Below are 20,802 nucleotides of genomic sequence, written 5' to 3'. Positions count from 1 at the left end.
TATTTAGATAATTCATAGTGTATTTATAAAATGAAATTTGTTCTTTTGTTTTTATCAAAATACACTTCTTACTAAGATAAATAAATAAATAAAATCCAAGCAAACCTACCTATACAAAGTTAGATTAACTTCAATAGATTTCAGTGTAATGCATAGTCCATAACTAGTGTGTTTGCCCTTTTTTTCTCCATTGCTGCTCATCTTCTGGGCTACGAATTATTTAAATTTTTTAATTAATTTTAATTAAGATTTTATTATGTTGACATGTTTCTCATTCCACATCATCTTCGGCCAAGCTCTGTACACTCACAATTCTCTGGCTGATTGTAGGCAGCTTAGTCAGAAGCATCTGGAACACTGGTGGTGGAAGAGTTTGCTGTAAAACTTGCAACAATTGCTGTGGCTGTCCACAGACAGCAATGGCATTTGTCAAGTGGTCAACACCCTTTTCATGTTCACCTTGAGCTAGTAATTCCTCACCAAGCTGTATTTCTTCAAGGAAGAACTTCTGAACAGCTTGTGTGTCTTTAAGGTCAGGTAACTTGGAAAGCCAGCTCTCTCTTTAGCAAGCTTCTGTTTCTTTGTTCTCAGAGCCTGTTTTTTGAAGTTAGGGTCGCTCCATCTCTTGCGATCAAAGTACATACAGTAGCCAATGAAGAGAGCATGGCACTGCTTGCACTGGAAGTGGCAGCAGCAGTGCCGTCCCCTTCAGTTTTTTTAATTGTTTAAAAATGAATATAAATTAATTTAAAAATTAATAGAAATCATCCCTCCACATTCCATTGGGAAGAAAAGAAAAATATATTTTTTTGGTAAGATATGCATATTTCAGCAAAATAAATTCTCTCATTGAATGTATTTGAAAATTTGCACTTGGCATGCTAAATCCATCAACTCTCCGTCAGAAAGTGGAAAGCATATTTCATCTGTGATCTAGATGGTTCTAGCATTCGCTATATTTTTAACAATTTTCAAAGTTGTTTGACTTTACAGTGTCATTGCGATGGTAAATTGCTCGTCTGGTTCTGCTCATTTCATTCTTCATCAGTTTCTTCACCCGTAAACAGTGAGGGAGTTTGATTAGGTGTCTTTTAAGGTCCCTTCTAACTCTAAATTCTGTGAACTTTCCAGATCTCTGAGAGTCATCGAACTAACATTAAGTCTCTAGTGTGTAGAAGGCACCATATAAAGTCCTAGAGATCCAAAGGAACAAGTCTTATGTTAATAAATGAGCTTGAGATTTACTTCTCTTTGAAGGCAGAGTTGACACTTCGTTTGGATGAGAAGATAGAAATTAGTCTTCTTAGCCATGAGACTAGGACTTTCTTTATCTTTCCTCAGTTTTCTCAACTTCAAGGTTCATCATATCTTATTTGCCTATATTTTAGAAAAATTTGAAAATTAATTGACTGATGTCTAAAACATTTTGAGTAAAGTTGTACATAAATATCAAATATTTTCCTTGATGGTTTGAAAATTTACTTAGCAGTTCTTAACCTGGGGTATATGAACTTATTTAAAAAAAATACACATGCCATATTTTGATAACTGTACTTCACCATAATTGATTTTCTTTATAGTCCTATGATTTTGTGCATTTAAAAATATTATCCTGACCAGTTGAGAGACTGTACCAGATAGCCAGAAACGTCCACTGATATACACATACCTCCCCCCTCTACCCCACCACAAAGAAGCTTTTCATATACCTGGTTTTATCATCAGGAATTCTCATAACTCACCATTCCAATTCTAAGTTTACTTTGAAACCCCATGAATATTAATCAGGGAGAATGAGGAGAACTTCAGAATAACTAGATTGTATGTTTGTAACCTGGTGAGCCATTTTTGTTGCAAGTTGATTCAAATCCCTGGCAGACTTATTTTAACAATTTTATTAAAATAAATTTTAATGATCAATTAACTAGGTAGACTTGTTTTGGTCTTTCAGATCTAATCATCCTTCATTTTTTGGACATTCATGACTTTAAGGTGCAGAGTCAACAAAGTGAACCTGTTTATTTTATAGCAGAAACATTAGGCTTTAGAGGAATAAGAAGCCAAAAGCAATGACTTTCACTTAAGAAGAAGAGGGAATATTGTATTTTGGTGCATTCCTTGGACTTAATCAGGCAAATCAAAGCAGCCAATAGCCTTCAGAAAGAATTGTTCCTTTATTTGGAATAGGTCATACAGATTTTATTAGAGAAAAAACACAAAACTTCCTTTCCCCAACTCCTGCTCTGCTTCTCACTCTAAGATTCTTCACAGTAAAGAGGAAAACAAACAGTGTAGAAAGGAACACTGTGAAGTATATTAATGCTGGTTATAGAAAATGTAGCAAATCAACAAATAGAGTCTAGTATAGTGTACATGAATACATCTGAGACACACAGTGGTCTCCTGGTAGTTAGAGAACACAATTTTAGCTCTAGATGTCCGAATTGACCTTGGATATCACCTAGTCATGCTGTGTTTAGTTTCTTCCTCTGCAAAGTGGCAGTGGTGATAATATCTACCTCCCTGGGATGCTGCACTTATTGCTGAAATGCTATTTGGTTAGCACTTTGAAGGAAAGTGTGCTAAAAATATACCTGCAGATTCCCACTCTCTTTTACCCCACCAGGTCATAGGACTGGGTTCAAAGTCAATGGGTATCATGGTCACAGAAGGAGCCATGGAAGCAAGGAGGGGGGAGAAGAGATAGCTTGAAATCTTTAAGGAAAGTTACATTTTAAGATTATTTAAAACACAGCAAGTAGATCTATTCACTTTTGTGAAATACAATTTTCATGGCTGGCAGTGAGTATGGGTAAATATAAATCAGCAAAACCAAATTGTGCTGCCAGATAAAATGCTAATTTTTGAAAATATGCCTAAGGAGGAATCTAAAATGCATATCTGCAGGAATACAGAAGTATAATTAAGGTCTCTTGCCTATGCCCTGATAATTATACCCAAAATAGACTGCCAAAGCTTTGTTCATGCTATTTAGTTATAGTAAACTCATCTCCATGGCTATCAGATCCTCATGTATTCCCATTACAAACCCTAGCCAAAGTCAATGCGATCCTGGCTTCAATGAGAAATTTGAGCTGAGCCTAGTTACTACTGTGTTATCTATACTCTCTCTCTTGCTTGAAGATGCTGATGGAGTGCTAATTGTTAGCTAAAGATAGTCTTTTGGGCTTGGAAAGGCTTGAAATGGTTCTTGATCTGTTCCAAATCTCTGACTCATGCCAGTAGCCAATCAGAAAGTCCTTGCTCTGTCACTCACTACATGTTTGACCTTGAGAAAGTTTAGTTTCCTCATTGGTAAAATGTATGGGGTTCTTTACTAACAAAATATTTCTTTAAGATAGACCTATGTTTGACACCTGCCAGCTATATGGCAGTGGACAAATACCTTAACCTTTCAGTGCAGTTGGAATTCTTTAAGATTATAAGAAGTAGGGAAGTTGCCAACCTGCATTATCAGAGGAGATTTCCTCATGTGGGAGTTCCCTTTACTAAAAAAATCATAAATCCAGCCCCTATTTATATCATTCTGATTAGATGGTTGATTTTTGCAGCTGGAGGCACAACATTTATATAGTGCTGATGTTAGTATATTTAGCTCTAAGATTTTGTGTGTCATTTGCTGAGTGGTGGCACTGGGAGAAGGCTTCAGAGTCAGGGAGATCTAGGTGAAAGTTCTGCTTCTGACCTTCTTCTGGCTATTTCATCCAAGTAAAGTAACAACCTCTCAGTGTTCCCAGACAATTGTCCTAAATTAGAGTTCTAAAAGACTCTAACATTTACAAAGAGCATTCTGATCTGCATTGGTAGAGGGAGTTTCCTCACTGGGAGTTCCCTATACTAGCAAGTTTCATTCCAAGGCAAAAAGAAAATTCAACAGAAAAAAATGGTATATTTGAAAGCAGTGCTGCCAACTTTTGACAACGTGGTGTGGTGTAAAGGGTGCTGTACTTGGGGTCAGGAGAAGGCCAAGTTTAACCTTCATCTCCATCAATTTTCCATGGGAATATCACTTACTTTCTTGAAACTTTAGTTTCCCCATCCATAAAATGAGAAGATTGGGTTAAATAAGATTCTGAAATAATAACATAAATAAAATAAAATAATAATTGATTTCTTTAATGTAGTGGCTTTGTATGTTTTTAATGGACAGTCAATGGAGAGCCTCATGAAGAAGTCTTAGAGAATTCCTGAGTTACCTGTGGCTCATCACATATGAAATTTCTCTAGAAAATATTTTCCTCCCTCCAATATACTACTATGAAAGGTGAAATAGATTATATTTGCTTGTTTTTGGAATTGCTGGATTTTGTCATTATATAATTAGATAGCTAATCGAACTATGATTAAACAATTAATTGCAAATAAATTTTATTGTGGATGAATGATTTATTAAATTAAATAATTCCTAATAAGAGTTGATTACTTTTATCATTTCTTTTTTGTGACTTTGTTTTCTGTCTTAATTAAATGCATTGCTATTGAATTTGTGGCTTTTGCAAGGAATAGAGTAGAGCATTAATGGGCACACAGGCCATGATGCACATAATGATTACTACAAAAACCACAATGAACTTGGGGAAATAATTAGACTACAAAGAGAGACTTCTCATTTATATCATGATTTGTAAAAGAATTTCATAAGTATGATTTCTATTGGCCTTGAGAGTAACCTTCTGTGATGGGTGCTAGTATTTTTATCTCCATACTACAGATGTAAAAATCAAGAATTAGAATGACTGTGTGACTCACACAACATTGTATAAATAGTAAGTGATGGTTGGACTTCAAGCTCAGAGACTTTCTGATTATATATTCTATTACATCATACTGCCTCTCCAAAATTTAAAATGATTTAGTAAGTGATGAAAATATACCACAGGAGAAGCAGCATGGTACAGTTGGAAGAGCACTGAGATTTGAATTAAAGGACCTGGATTCAAATCTCTATGTGTTTGATAACCTATGTGACCTTGGTAGAGCCACTTGATCTTTCTTATCTTCAGTTTTCCTGATTGTAAAATAATGCAGTTGAGTTAGATGACATTCCAGTTCTACATCAATGAGCTTATGATAAAGTAATTTAGAATTTCATCCTTTTCAAAATTTTTGACTTATTAAAATTCAAACTTCTTCTTAAAGAATATGCAACAAAGAATAGACAGTAGGTTGAAAATTATAATTTTTTAAAAATTCCTTTGAATGGCAAGAAACTGCCAATCATTGGGGTGCATAATAACAAAGTACTAATGATGAAAGCAAAATCAATTGGTTTTCCCCTAGAATTATGGATGAGAGGCATTATAAAAATTCTATATTTTAAAACAATATTTGAGCAATAGCCCATGGGAGTGATGAACTTTTTTGACTATAAGGTCTTAGATATAGCTGACAAATAGTATAGAACACAGTTTGTAGTTTAGGGCATAGTCCATTGAGGCATGTGCCCATAGCATCTTAAATACCACTGAAGAAGAGGAATGAGATAAGCCCAAAACTAAGTGGGAAATAAAGGGACAGATGATATTTGGGAGACTGAACAGTATTTTCAATGTTTTCAGGAAGCTCCTTGCCAATGACACACAAATGATAATGTATAGCTGTGATTTGTAGATCCCTGCTAAGTCTAAAGCATTTCAGATGTTGTCAACCTAAAGTACAACGGAGAGATGCATGGCCATCAATGATGATGTCTGTGAAGAAGTGGTGGAAGGGACATCATAAGAGAAATATGTGATGGAAAAGTGGTTGGTTAGAGTAAATCATGAGATTGAATGAGTATTGAACTTGTAGCTATGACACTGGAGACAACATGGTACTGTGAATGAGTGCTGGATAGAAGACTTAGGTTTCAATTCTGCACCAGCTGCTTCCCAGGACTGTGATCTTAGGCAATCTTTTTTATCTTCACTTCCTCATCTATTACGTGACGGGTTTGGACTAGACAGCCTTTCAGGTTCAGTCCAACTTTAAATCTAAAAGGCTTAGATGTCCCATAGACATCTTCCACTCAATATATCTCAAACTAAACTTACTATCTTTTCCCTTCCAAACCTCCTCTCTCTTCTTAACTTTTCTATTACTGTCTATAGAACCATAATTATTCTAGTCACCCAGGCTCACAATCTGTATATCATTTTCTTCTCCTGGTGCTAAGTCTTGTCAAGTCTATGTTTGTAATATTTCCCATATACTCTTCCTTCTCTTTTCCTACTGCTATCACCTTGGTGCAAACCCCAATCACCTTATGACTAAAATGTTTCATTAACCCGCTAGTTGATCTCCTTTAGTCAAACTTTTCTCCACTCTGGTCCACCATCTACTCAGTTATCAAAGTGATTTGTTTAAGACAATAATTTGACCAAGTCATTCCCCTATTCAATAAGCTCCGATGGCTCCTTATTGCCTCCAGGACCAAATGTGAAGCTTTCTTTTTGGCTTTTAAAACCCTTCAGAAACCAGTCCCTAACTATTTCATTAACCTCCTTGCTTTTAGGTTTTCATTGATTGTTTCCCATAATTGAAAAACTCTCCTTCCTCATTTCTGTATCTTGGCTTCTCTGGTTTCCTTCAAGTCTTAGCTAAAGTCCCTTTTACAAGAATCTTTCCCAGTTCCTCTAAATGTTAGTTGCTATAATGGCTTCCCTCTGAGATCGTCTTTAATTTTCCCTGTGTATATTTTGTTTGCACATAGCACTTTGCATTTTATCTCCCCCATTAGAATGTGAGTTCCTTGAGATCAGGAACAACATATTTTTAACTTTCCTTATATCTCCTGAGATTAATATAGTTTGCCTTATCCATAGAAAAAGCTTGATGAATACTTTTGAATACTGATTGATTTAGGGAAGATATTCTGTTGTTTGGGGGTAAATCCTCAGTGAACAATTTATGGAAAAACATAAATTAAAAATCACACACACACAGAGGTTAACTCTGACTATACTGCTTTCCCTCCCTGTTGGTTTCTGGTACTTGGGTATCACAATCCTGCTTAGATTCATTTACTTACTTTACTTTATTTTCTTGCTCATTCCTAGCATCTAAACTTGTGGATCAATATTGTGACCATGTTTCTACCTGCCCTTTGGATTAGCTGCTTTGTCCTCCTGCTTTCCCTGCCTTGTCCAGACTCCCTGGTATATGGTTTATAAAGCTTGTTTCTCCCCAGGACAGTTTCCTACAGCTGTGAACCATAAGGTCAACAATTGATCAACCTGTTCTCTACAGTACTAGTCCAGCAGGGATCTTGTACTTTGGTCCCTGAAAATGATGCGACACAGATGTGGTCCTCTGGCCCCGAGTTAAAACTAACTCTCAGAACCCTAGTCCTGAAAGGATGGAAGGAATAGTTTTTTAAGACAAAATAAGGACCATTATGACTTAGGGAAATAGGAAGAGTCACTTGTTCAACAATTCATATCACTCCACTTTTTCTTACCTAACCTTTCACCAAATGATGTTACTCAGTGAGCAGACTTATCAGAATGTGCACATTTTCTTTTAAATTCATCAAACCCTATTTGGACTAACTTAATCTTTTTAATCTTCTGGCTTTAGATAAGAACACCGTGTACCTGTAGCTGTTATGGCCAAAAATCAGAGTGAGCCATGATTGCTAAGCTGACCAGATAAAGCTGGCTTCCTAAGATGCTAAGACTTAGAGTCCATCGTGCTGCTGCTTCAGGCTCCCTATGAAGGGGGAGATCAGAAGGTTGTGTGAATTCAGGTTACACTCTCTTCACAACTCTGTGAAGTCACAATTTAATTATTATTTCCATTTTACAGGTTAGGTAATGGGTTCAGAGAAGTAAGTGACTTGGCCCTGGTTACATATAATAAGTATATTGTCATCTAATAATATTAATTATATAATAATAATATAATAATAAAATATTATAATAAATATAAAATATAAATATAAAAAATAAAATAATAAAAATCTAATAATAATTATTATCTAATAAGTATATATATAATAAGCATCTAATAAGATATCTAATAAGTATCACTAATTAAAGAATCTTGGAATTGAGAGGATCCTCAGACATCATTTGATCCAACTTGTATCTAATGAAAAATCATCTCTACAACATGATCCCAAAGTGGTCATGGAGCCTTTTCCTGAAGACTTTCAGTGAGGATAATCTATCATTAATAATAACTAGTTTTTTACATAGTACTTTACATTTTACATGCATTATGTAATTTAATCCTTACAACAAGCCTCTGAGAGTATTATTTTCCCTCTTACAGATGAGGAAACTGAGATAGAGTGGTTAGGTGACTTGCGACTAAGTGTCTGAACTGTGAGGTAAGTCCATATCTTCCTGTTTCCTGAACCTTTGCTTTGTGCTTCTTAGTTGGCCATTTCACTGTAGTTTCTAGAGAGATTTTCCTTGTACTGAGCCTAAATTTGCTTTGTTTTGAAACTTCTCTTCATTGACCCTAATTCTGTTCATTGAAGTCAAGCAAAAAAAAAAAATGAATCTTTCTTCTGCATGACAGTCTTTCAATCACATGAAGACACCTCAATTAAGCTTCTCTTCTAACAACCCTAGGTCCTACAACTCACCATTACATGACATTATTTTAAGACTATTTATCAATTTGGAAGCTTTCCTGTGGACATTTTCCAGTTTATAAATACCCTTTCTATGACTTGGCATTCATATTAGATTCCAATACCCAAATGGGCAAACACTGATTACATTATTGAATATTTTTACAAATTTAAAAGAATTTCAAAATAGCCCATTGATTTGTTTCAAGGATTTGTCAGCTAATACAAGTAATAAAATCTTAGAGGCATTTTATATAGATTAAGGAGATGATAGCACCACTAAGTTCTGTGTTGGTTGGGATACATTTTGAATATTGTGTTAAATTCTGGGTATCAATTTTTAGGAAAAACATTGATAAGCTGGACAGCATCAAGACAAATTTAATCAAAATGGTAATGGGGCTCCAATCCATGTTACCATGAAGAATCAGAAGACGTTTCTTTTGAAGGGAAGATTCTGGGGGATGTATGTGATCATTCTTTTAAAGTTTTTGTGAAAATGATTTTACCTTTTTATGCTTGGTGGGCAGAAATTGGATAGAAATTACAGAAAGGCAGATTTAGGCTATTTATAAGGTGAGAATTCCAGATAATTAAAGCTATTCAAAAATAGAATGGGTTGCCTTGAGAGAGTCTTCAAGCAGAGGTTGGATAACCACTTGCCAGATATATTATTACAGGCATTCTTATTTAGGTGTGAATTGGACAAGGTGATACTGTCCCTTCAAATTTTAAGATTTTTAAAATGTTGATTGTTTATTGAAAGGAAGAATTCTTGTTTGTTTTTGAATTAATATTTCAATTTCTTTGTGTTGATATAATCCATTAATTCTTTGGCATAGTCATCCATGATCAAAACACATTAAAACTTTTTTGAAATATAAAACTATTTCCACACACTACATTTTTGTGCATTTGAATTAGAGTTTCTACTGAATTTCCATCTTCAACTAGAACTCTAATTCATTTTCTTCATCTCTTCTTCCTCCTTTTCATTTTTTTTAATTTAAAAAATATCTCCTGTTGCTTTAGGAGGGGTAGATTTCTCAGAAAAATTAAGTTTTCCATTCATTATAGCAACTTTTTGGCTTGTCATTTATAATCTGTAGTCCCATTCATTCCAGATAGTTGAGACATAATGACATATTTAAAAAAAAACAACCTTAACCCAACTCCTCCTTGTTTTATTCACTTTTTAATGTCACTCTGAAGAATTAGGGGAAAAATTCTCTTGTGAAATTTATTTCAGTGCCAGCTAATACAGCTGGTAGACAATCTTATCCAGTTTACTCTAGAGATATAATCTTGACTTTTAATAACTGATGTAAACATAGCTGATTCCTAGCACAAGGAATGTTATTGTAGTGTTACTGCAACTGTACACTGTCATTAAATCAAAGATAATTGATGGTTCTTATCACCAAAACAAGGTGTTTGAAACTTTTTGAACTATGCAATCAAAAAGAGATAAAAATACTCCTAGGATTATGTCTAAATCTATCATCCAAAAGACCCCAGTAACTAAGCTCATCCTACCTTCTTTCCCTTTACCTCTAATCATACTCTACCAAATAATTACTGAGTAAATTAAAAAAATGATCATGGTTCTACTTGGCTCAAATCAGGGTGTGGAAATATGGAAATATAAGGCATTTTACAAAATGACTAGTCATAATTCAATGACAAGGACCTCATGGTCATTATCACAATTTCTATGGAATTGCCTATTTGCATTATTGGATATTGTACAAAGCATATTTAACAGATACAATCTTTGTTCTCTAGGATCTTAAAACTTATGCCAGATAATGCAGCATTGTCTTACAATGGAAAGAGACCTGGATAGGAGTCAGGGACTTCCATTCTGGGTTCTATTCTGCCACTAAATCCTTTGGGCAGGAAAGTAATTTCTCCTTTCTAGGTCACTGTTTCTTCATGTGGAAATAAGGAATGGTGGGGGAGTGGGTTTTATTTCTAAGTACCTTTCTAACTCTAGTATTTTATAACCTTAATACAGAAAGTTATGTTAATGACATACATTAAATAGAAACAATAATTATAACTTAAAGGTGGTGGGTGATGAGAGAATCCTGGGAATTTTGATCATAGAGATTCAATGCTTTACATGATTTTGAATTTATTATTCAGAATAGATTACACATATCTATCTTTCTATCTATTTATCTATAATTTGTACAGGACATAGTTGGGAGGGATAGATGACATGGTAGATAATTAAATCAGGATCCAAAAAGAACTTAAGAGGCTAGACTATTGGATTGATTTCAATAAAATGAAATATAATAGGGACAAATAGAAAATTTATCCTAGTCATTGCCAGTAAAGGTATTCATTGAGAAAATACCACCCAGAGAATAAAGGGTGCTTGCTAATAAGTAAAGGTTCCTAATATTAATTTTTAGGTGTCCTATGCTTATACATGAATTTAATAGATCAATGAGAAAGGCATGATTATACACCAATATATTTGAAAAAGTTCTGGAAGTTTTAGAGGAATATTTTAATTACAGATGATCTGATTTCATTAGCTTAGGAACTCTAATGAAGACAATTTTTTTTTCTGCATTAGCTTTGGACTGTTTCATAAGTCTACTGAAAGATATGGTAGCTTAGCTTACCCAGAGCTACATAATGAGTATGTGAGGGGAGACTTGAACTTCAAGTCTTCCTGACTAACTGTATCCATTACTCCATATTGTCTTTTGTTGTTCATTTATTTTAGTCATGTCCGATTCTTTGTGACTCTATTTGGGATTTTTTTGGCAAAGATACTGGAGTGGTTTGCTATTTTCTTTTCTACCTCATTTTACAAATGAGGAACTTACACTAACTGAGTTAAGTGACTTGCCAAGGGTCACACAGTTAGTAATGTCTGAGGCTGGATTTGAACTCAGAAAGATGAGTTTTCCTGACTTCAGATCTGGTACTCTATCTACCATGCCACCTAGCAGCTCTTTTGAGGACTTGACATTAGACAAAAAGTGTGTTATGGGAGCTAAACAAGATAATTCAGTGTTAAGCTATGTTAGCAAAGGCATAACTTAGGAATGAGGAGGTGTGAGTCTTGCTCTGGTCACACCACATTTGGAATTCAGTTCTGTGTACCATAGGTTAGAAAGGACAGTGATAAATTGAAGAGTATCCAAAGCAAGGTTTCATGTATGTGAAAGGTTTTGAATCCATCTTATGTGAGGTTAAGGTGAAGGAAATAGTGATGTTCAGTTTGAAGAATAAAAAGATTAAAAAGAAACTTGAAAGCTTTCTTTAAGTACTTGAAAGTCTGTTGTGCAGCAGAGAGATGAGATTTATTAGGTCTGACTACAGAGGTAGAACCAGGAACAATGCACAGGTGGAAACTGAAAAGAAGGTTGATGTGAGGACCAAAATAATAATAATAATTAGAGCTGTCTGAACATGTATCTGGATGCCTTGAAAGGGAGTGGCTTACCTCTCCTTGTTGGCAATCTTTAGGCTGATTCTGGATGAGTTTGGATGCATATATTAGAGTGGGTATTCTTTTTCTGGTATGGGCTGGATTAGATACTGCTGAGGTTCCTTCCAACTCTTAAAGTGAATAGATAATGATCAAAGGATTATTTATTTATGATGTATGTATTTACATGCCTAAAGATGTTTGTGGATGTGTCTATATATATATATATATATACATATATATATACATATGTGTATATATATATTTGTGGTGACTAGTGAGTTGCTAGGGGATCTTCCTGATGACGTCTGTTTGGTTTCTGTTGTGAAATCTGCAGGGTACTACAGATGGGTGAGCTTTCCTTGGGCATCTCAGATTATCTTAACTCTTACATTTAGCTCATGCCTGAGATCTATGGCTCTTAAACTCAATCTGAGCATTTAGGTCTTCTGGACCTATCTTACTCATCTATGTCCAGTCCTATTCATTCTACAGTATAGATTCTCTCTTCTCCATGTTTGTGCTGAGAGGTTCAAATTGGTCTGGAGCTGATCTAAGTCATCAAATTGAACTAAATTATGAACCATAAATTCCATTTTCCTTCTTGTCCCTAAATATAACTCTATGTAACTTCCACAGTATAATAGAATTAAATTCCTTTCATGTTATTTATTAGAGGAAGACTAAGAACAGTTATTTTATACAAACTGAATTTAGTGGGAGAGGTTTGGGAGACAATAACAATCTTGAGCAGTGGTAACCATTACAAAAAAGAAGTTTTTAAGTTTCTTAAAATATCATATATGGTTTTATTTGTTAATGATCACCTTCCATGCCTGAGATAGGTCTGTTCATATAAAATGACCCTGTGAATAACCAATTAAATCATCTCAATTTAGGGATCATAGCCCCAAACAGAAGGAGATCATTATGATCACAACCATGCATACACATGTACACATGAATAATACCATCTTCACTTATTTTTTAATAACTTCTAGGGAGTGATCTTAATGTACTAGAAAAAATGCAGTGTTTGGAATCAAGTCCTGGATATGCCATTAACTTTAGAGCAGGAAATGATTAAGAATGTATTACCTCCAGACTTCAGTTTGTTTATTTGAAAAATAAGATAAGGAGAGCAAGGTGGTGTAGTGGTTAGAGTGTAGTAGGCCTAGAGTCAGGAAGAACTGGATTCAAATCTACCATTAGTTGTGTGACTCTGGGAAAGTCATTTACTCCTACTTGCCTCAATTTCCCTGTAAATGATCTGGAGTAGGAAATGGTAAATCATTCCAGTATCTTTGGCAAGAAAACCCAAATGGAGTCACAAAGATTTGGATGTGACTGAAAACATTAAATAATAACAGAAAAAATTAGACAAATAAGGACTGGATGAACTCTAAACTGCCTTTTATAACTTTGCCTCTACTGAACCAGATTAGTCATTGAAATTAAGAATTTTAGGATTAAAGATTAATAAATGAATGAGGCCAAATGGCTCTATGGCACATGGAAGCCACATACTAACAAATCATGAATATTTTCTTCATAAGGAGACCTGGAGGATGCTGGAAGAGATTTACTATGTTTTAATAGACAAGAAATGATTAGTCATGAATGTGGGAATATTTTCTGAGTGAGTTGTCTGAACACAACCTTTAGAGTTGTTAACGTAAAGACAAAATTAATATCAAATTAAGAGAAAAAATAAAAGTGGGAAGATATAGTGTACAATGACAACAAATTCAGCTTGGTTGGTTTAGATAAGCCATCAACGTTAAAAAAATTCAAAATGGAGAAGAGAACAGACATCTCAATTTTCCAATACATGATTGTTTTCATATATGCATGTTTTTCCAAAATTATTACCCTCTTTTTGTATTTTTTTAGGAATTATCCAAAGGAAAAATTGATCATCTAATCATTTGGCCTTTTCAAGGTTATTAGAAAACCTGGAATATATTTATCAATTTTATTTCTTTTGTGAAAATGTCTTTAAATAACCTTCCACTTAGCTAATGTTTAAATAATACAAATCATAGGGATACTTATAGTCTGTATAGCTATTAATGAAGAGAATGAGAAAGATCCTGTTGCAAGAGAAAGAGAATGACTTTGAGGAAAGTTAACTTTGAAAAGCTTAGAATAAGGCTCTATTAAAAAGAAAGTCTATACTACTTCATGGGTAATAGAATAGGATATTTTTTTAGTCTATATCTATGTATTTAAGAACAGGCTGTACCAATTCATAGGAATGACATATATGTATACATTTACACATACATATAAATCCATGTTATACACATACATATGCTATGAATATGTACATATTTTATGAATCCATGTCCAGAGCTCTATCCACTATACACCTAGTGCCTTTTTCTCTCCTCTTTCATCCATCTTCCATGTAATTGTCAAACCATTCTGCTTAAAATGCAGACATGATGATGTCACCCCATGTTCAAATATATGTGTATACACATGCATACATATATACATATATATGCATACATATCTGTATTTAACAGGATCATGGATTTAGAGCTGGGAGGAAACTTAGAGATTATATAGTTTAATCTTCCCATTTTTCAGGTAAGGAAATTGAAGCCCAGAGAAGTTGGCCAAAAATGCCAGTGAGTGACAAAGAGATGAACCTCAGGTCTCTGGTTATATCTAATACTCTTTTCATTGTTCTAGATATTTAGAACTTTAAAAGATAGGAGACAAGTGAGCTCATTTTATTATAACGTGATGATAGTGCTGTCAGGGTTATAGGCTACATCTCCATTAGAGGCCAGTTATCTTTATTAGGTTTCATGGCTCTGAGTTACACCAATATCACTGGTCATTCGTCATATATGAATGTATCTTTGATAATAATAGAGGACAATGTGGCTAGATATTGAGAATCTACCCCCAATGGAAAAATATCTGAAGAGCAATAGCTGACCTGAAGATAGTGTTTTAAGGTTTTCTGTGTTTTGTACCTCATTCCATATTATTTGAATCTTCTCCAGGATATTTCATTGATATTTTTAATCATGTCCATTTCCCATATTTTCACATTTTTATTGAGCTAACAACTATCATCCTAGTCACCCAGGCTCATAACAGTGGTGACTTTGACCCTGACTTTGATTCTTTGCTCTTTCTCATCCCATTTCACGAATATAATCAGCTGCTGATTCTACCTTGCTAACATCTCTCATAAGTATCCCCTTTTTCCATTCATCTATCACTTTGTCATCTCTCACTTGGACTACTGTGACAGCTACATACTTATTCTAAAAGCTACCCTTTATAAAGTGCTTTAAGGTTAATGCTTAACAAAGATCTCATTTTATCCCCACAACAACCTTGGAAAATAGGCACTTTAATTATTATTTCTATTTAACAGATGATAAAACAAGTAGACAGTTAAGTGACTTATGGTCATATGGCTAGTATATGTTTAAAATCAAATTTGAATTCTGCTTTTTCATAACTCCATTCCCAGTGCTTTATCCATTGTACCACTTGCCTTGCCTGCTTTCTTTCTCTTTGATCCACCCTCCACATAAATGCCAAATCATTCTGCTTAAAACATAGACATATCACCCCAATGCTCCAAAACCTTCATTGCATTATCATTGGCTACAGGCTAAAATACAATACTAAATCTTTAGCCTGGTACTTTAGACCTTGTACTATAATGTTCCACATATCTTTAGACCTTATTTCATATTGTAATTTTCTTATTTCTCAAATTCTATGGTCTGTTCCTTGAATTCAATAGACCATCTCTGACATCCTTATATTCTCTTAAGGTTCTTCTGGTCCTGGAATGCCTTCCCTTCACATCTCTACTTTTCAGAATCCCCATTGCCAATCAGGGTCCAGCTCAAGTGTTGTCACCCATAAAACCACTTTTGAAATCCTTAATTGCTGGTATTTCCTACATCTTTTGCGCTATACCTAATTTGTATATATGCTTACTCTCTTATTTCCAATATATACCCTCCATGAGGGCATAGATAGCTTGATTTTCTTCTTTTCACTTGCAGTGCTTATCACATTTTTCTAGCTGGAGTTAGTGCTTAATAAATGCTTATTAGATTGAATTGAACATATGTCCTAGAGAGGCAACAATCTCAATAAATTAGAGATTAGATATTTTGAAAAAAATATGTGATGATTATTATGCCTAATAGAACCTTTTTGAGGAAGAGCATCAGAAAATATACATGTTAAAAATAATACATAATATAGTTTAAAAACAAACATTTCTCCTATGTCCCAATGTTACCATGATGTACTGTTTATTGCAAGTTTTCAATTATGTGGTGCTGCAATTGTCAATTTTTTCAGAACCTAGGTAATGTATCACTATATGACCCTGTCATTAATTCTAGTGCATACCAGATTTTCTGGTTAGATTCACAGAATTACTGAATTTTTGACTGGGAAGGGACCTTAGGTGTCATAGTTGCACCTCCAACCCATGCCTGAAGAAGAAGCCCACTGCAGCATTTGGTAATTCTGCCTCAACCAATGAGATTACCTCTAGAAGCAGCCCATTTCACTTAGGAATAGTTCTAATTGTTATGGAGGTTTTCCTGAACTTAAGCCTAGATTTTCTTTTCCCACTAATTGACTCTTGTTTTGCCTTATGGGGCCCAGATGAAATCTCATACCTTTTCTACAGGGCAATTAGGAATAGATTTCCTATTCCCCCTCAGGCTTCTATGCTTAAGTAGAGTCAGTTCCAAGAATTCATCCTAAGATATTAGCTCAGAACCTTCACAATATTGTTTACCTTCTCCTGGCAACTCCTCAGTTTATCAATATCATTTCTAAACTGGGTCACCCAGAAATGAACATGGTACTCCAACTGAGGCCTCATTAGGATAAAATAAGAAGGACTATCAACTTTTTATTTCTTGAGGTTATGCCTCTTTTAATGAAGCCCAAGATTATATTTTTTTGGCATCTATAACATTCTCCTGATTTTGACTTCTCAGATTGTTAAAATTCAGGTCTTTTCCCCCCAGAAAATGAACTATGAATCCTCCACCTTGTACTTTTTAAGTTGATTTTTGAATCCAAGTTTGAGATTCCACATTTAGACATTTTAAATTTCATCTTATTTGATTTAGATCAATATACTAACTTCTCAAGATCTTTATAGGTCTTAACTCTCATTCACTGTGTTCAGCTTCAGCTTTTTTCAGTAGGAAATTAAATGTGGCATCTATTACTTTATTAAAGTCAGTGATATAAATATTACACAATTCAAGGCCATAATTCATCTAATGCCCTTTTCCATGTTGAACTCAAACTATTAGTGATAATACTACAAGCCTCCAAGAAGTTCTGGATATATCTAACTAGATTGCATTCCAGTGCTCATCTTCAAGAATAACAAGAGATATTTTACCACATATTTTACTAAAACATTAGAAAAATGACATTCAGAACATTTCTTCAATCAACTAGTAAGTCTATTAAAAAGGTAGTAAGATTATTTTGACATGACTTTTTCTTATTGAACCTTTTCAGGTTCTTGATGATGACTGTGTTTAAAAAAATAATTATAGTGATAAAGGGTAGGCAATGGGGGTTAAGTGATGTTCCCAGGGTCACCCAAGGTCAAATTTGAACTCAGGACCTCCCCTCTCTACTCTTGCCTCTCAATCCACTGAGATGCCCCCAAGATTGGTTTCTTTTTCAGATCTTTACTAGCCATGCCCTAAATAGGAATTATCTTTTTTGTTCTTTATATATAGAAATATCTGCATTTGTTGGTAATTGATAAAAAATCACAATAAAAAGAAAATAAAAATAATGAGCTCTGTGATAAAATGGGATCTTTTTAAGGTAATGATGTATCTTACAGTGTCCTGGACTTGTAACTAGTCTAAGGATCTAAGAGTCTAAGGATCACTCTACACAACCTGGAAGGTGAAAAGATGTAAAGCATTTTCCCCATTATCTTTCCCAACTTAGTTTCTTTAATAGTAACACCACCACCCATACTAATGCATCTACAATACATTAAAAACAAAAATACAGTTTAGAGATTTTAGCGGTATGGTCTAATGTGACATCCCACTGTGGAAACTCCCTCCAAAATTTCAGGAAAAGGTAGAGTCCATTTGTGAGTATAGATTAGTAATTTGTTTGTTACTTATAATCTTAGAGGGTTTCCTGGAGTGCACTGGGTAGTTGTGATGGACACAGAGAATATGTCAGAGGCAACTCTTGAACTCATGTCTTTCTCATTCTCTCTAGTATTCTATTTGTTCCATGATACTGTTTTTTGTTTTTTTTTTCTGACTCATGTGGTTTGATACTATTTAGTAGCTTCAGTCAGTATTCTGATCATTAAGTCTAGTTCAATGTCAGAACCTAATCAAATTTAATATATAGTTAGAACCCCGTTATGTTCCAGGAGTGGAAGGGGAAAAGTTAGAGATATCTCAAAATCAAGAAGAATAGGGAGGTCTTGTAATGATCAGGATTTCCATTTATAATTCTCTCCTGCCCTTAGTGGGTCTTGCCCACACTGGATGCTCTAAGTTCTATATTGAATTCTAGGTTCTTCTAGGATATGTCACTGTATTGAAACATTTCTCCTAGGTTCTACTTTTCTCATTTCTTTTATTATATTAATCTTATACTGTGTCTTTGACCAATCTGTTCAACATCCTTTCATATTCACCCTTTGTTCTTTTCCCTATAATCTTATCACTCTAACATCCCATCACTTATTTGGGCACAGATGGTGACTCCTAGTTTTATCCCTTTCTTTTCTTTTATATGAGCCTTTAATTTATTTACCAATCTAGCTACATCTGCTCTAACTGGAACCAAATAAGTTTATATCTTTGCAAATAGCATCTTCATTATCACTCCTTAACCTGAACCTGAATTTAGTTTGTGACCATAGGCAAGCCATTTAACTTTTTCAGAGATTCAGTTTCCTCTTCTATAAACTGGAAATGATAATAATCTCACTCAGGTGTTGTTGAAAGTATAAAAATGAGGTATATTTAAATCATCCTGCAAACTTTGAAGTTCTATGTAAATATCAGTTTTTATTGTTGTAATTCCTTTCAAGTAGAATATAATCTCCTTGAAGTCATGAATTGTGTTTCATTTTGCTGTCATATACTCAGTACTCAGTCTCTAGCACATTGCTTTGCACATGCTAGACTTTTTAAGTTTCAGATTTTGAACACAAGACCATCTAGAAAGGGAAGATTTCTTCATTAAACATGTTCCTTGGTGAAAGACCAAAGTACATCTAGTTTACATTCAGCATACTACTTGGAAAACAGGGGTCTCTATTGGAACGTTCTGAAAGCCTGAGATTGACCTTATGCTTTTTAAATATTTGTAGAAATTATTTGGATAAAGGCATATATGATGCAAACACAGAAGCAAATCCATATGCTTTATTTTAGAGTTGGGATTGAAAAAGATCTTTGTCTTGTTAGATTGGAATGTTGGGCTGTATAAAGCTTATAAAATGAAAATAAGAATTAATGTATGTGGGTTTATTGTGTATCCTGCAACTTTGTCAAAATTGTTAATTGTTTAGTTTTTTGGTTGATTCTCTAAGATCATCTAAGTATACCTTTATATCATCTGCAAAGAGTAATAGAATAGACATAAATGTAAAGTCTGACATTTGGGGTAAAAAAATCAGTTTCACAAATATGATAAAAGAGAGATGTATAAACAAGTTTTATATAAAGATCTGGTTATTTTCCCTGGAAATAAGTTCAAAAGGAGCCAATGAGATCATATGCCTAGAATGATCTTAGACTTCATTAAGAGACAACCAGGAATGTGATAATCCATTAATTCTTCCTTGGCCAGGGCAGCAATATAATGTTAATTTCTGGGTACCACTTTTAGGAAGAACATTTACAAGCTAAAGAATATTGTTCAGTTTTGGGTTTTAGCTATGATTGCATAATTATCCATTATAAACCTTAATATCACTTATTTTCCCCCCTCATCTCCCTTGGCTCCCAAGGTAATTTTACATAATTCCTTTCAAGATTTTAGAAATTTCTGCTGATTTCTTTTTTCAATAGTATCCTGGCAATAATGCTTCAATGGAAATATTGTGGTGATGTGGGTATTCCCTGAAATAGGGCACCTTGCAACTCATCCAAGTATTGACATCTAGTCTAAGTCTTGTCCATTAATTTTTCTTAAGGGACTTTCCTAATGCCAGAAGGCCTTCCACTAAGTCTTTTGATGTTTTATGAGTAACAGTGAAATACTAGGATTGCCCATTTGTTATTCCTAGGCCTGAAGTCTATTTCCACCCACCAATGGCTTTTGGATGACCTGCAATTTTGATTTTTGGCAGATTATGGTGATCTATCATTTGCAGCCATGGAGCATCCCCAGAAGAATATTAGTGTGAAAATATGGAAAGAGTGTGTGTATAGGTGTCAGGAAATAGGTTGGGACTGATGAAAGTTTTAATTTCCAAAATGCAATCCATGCCTCTCTGATCATTCTACTTAATTCTGGACTCCATTAATTTCCAAGACATAACCACTGGTATAACTTGATGGGCTATATAGACAATTGCATATCACCATATGGATAATAGTGTAGACATTCTCCATTCTCTAGGTTTTTGCTTTGTGGATTATTGGGTCAATATTTTGAGAGGTAGCAAATCTCTTTTAGAAATTCCTATAGTAATTTGGGGGCTGATAAAATTAACATACCATCCTCTGCTAGCAAAAGCATCTGGAGA

At 34.3% G+C, this 20,802-nt stretch overlaps 1 pseudogene; it reads right to left on the bottom strand.

Moving 5' to 3' along the window:
- Positions 1-235: 235 nt before the first annotated feature.
- The window catches only part of LOC100029433 (mitochondrial import receptor subunit TOM20 homolog), a 69,482-nt pseudogene continuing 48,915 nt past the window's right edge, over positions 236-20,802 (bottom strand).

This window comes from Monodelphis domestica, chromosome 3 (genome assembly GCF_027887165.1).
Source record: "Monodelphis domestica isolate mMonDom1 chromosome 3, mMonDom1.pri, whole genome shotgun sequence".
Lineage (NCBI taxonomy): Eukaryota > Metazoa > Chordata > Mammalia > Didelphimorphia > Didelphidae > Monodelphis > Monodelphis domestica.
This window is presented reverse-complemented; position numbering and strand designations above follow the sequence as displayed.